This window comes from Sinocyclocheilus rhinocerous, unplaced genomic scaffold (assembly GCF_001515625.1).
Source record: "Sinocyclocheilus rhinocerous isolate Xijiao unplaced genomic scaffold, SAMN03320098_v1.1 scaffold692, whole genome shotgun sequence".
Lineage (NCBI taxonomy): Eukaryota > Metazoa > Chordata > Actinopteri > Cypriniformes > Cyprinidae > Sinocyclocheilus > Sinocyclocheilus rhinocerous.
In genome coordinates, this window is record NW_015638954.1 from 332,172 (window position 1) to 332,677 (window position 506).

Sequence of the window (506 nt, forward strand, 5' to 3'; positions counted from 1 at the left end):
GGGACACAGGACAGATAGGCTATTCATTCCTACAATTTGTTAATTCGTTCCTACGACTTATTAATTTGTGGCCACTGTTTTAACTAAAATGAGGGAACAAATTAATACATTGAACGAATTCTTAATTCATGGCCATGAAATCTTTCATTTCCCTTAGATGCGAAAACAGTGATAAAAAGTGAATGACAATAAAATAAACCTGCGAAATTAGAGGGTTAGACGGTGAGGATTTAGGAAAAGAAACAATGCCTAAGTATTATTGAACTTGTGGAAATTCGTGACCAAACGGCAAACCAGAACAAAGCCGTGTGAATGTAGGCTGTATGGGCTCGAACGGCATCCAAAAGCATGGTCGCGATGTAACATTTTCCAGCTAACCAGTTATTCCTCTAATAAACAAAGCTTTTATACCACACTTGTCATAATCATAGCTTATAATTTGTAAATAAATAATTGCTGGATTCAAAACAGCAATTAAAAGGCGCTGTGACCGACACTGACTATAC

At 36.6% G+C, this 506-nt stretch overlaps 1 protein-coding gene across 2 annotated transcripts in view; it reads right to left on the reverse strand.

The window, feature by feature from the left end:
• LOC107750308 (arf-GAP with Rho-GAP domain, ANK repeat and PH domain-containing protein 2-like) overlaps positions 1 to 506 on the reverse strand; it is an 87,493-nt gene that overhangs the window by 67,140 nt on the left and 19,847 nt on the right. The window lies entirely within an intron of this gene.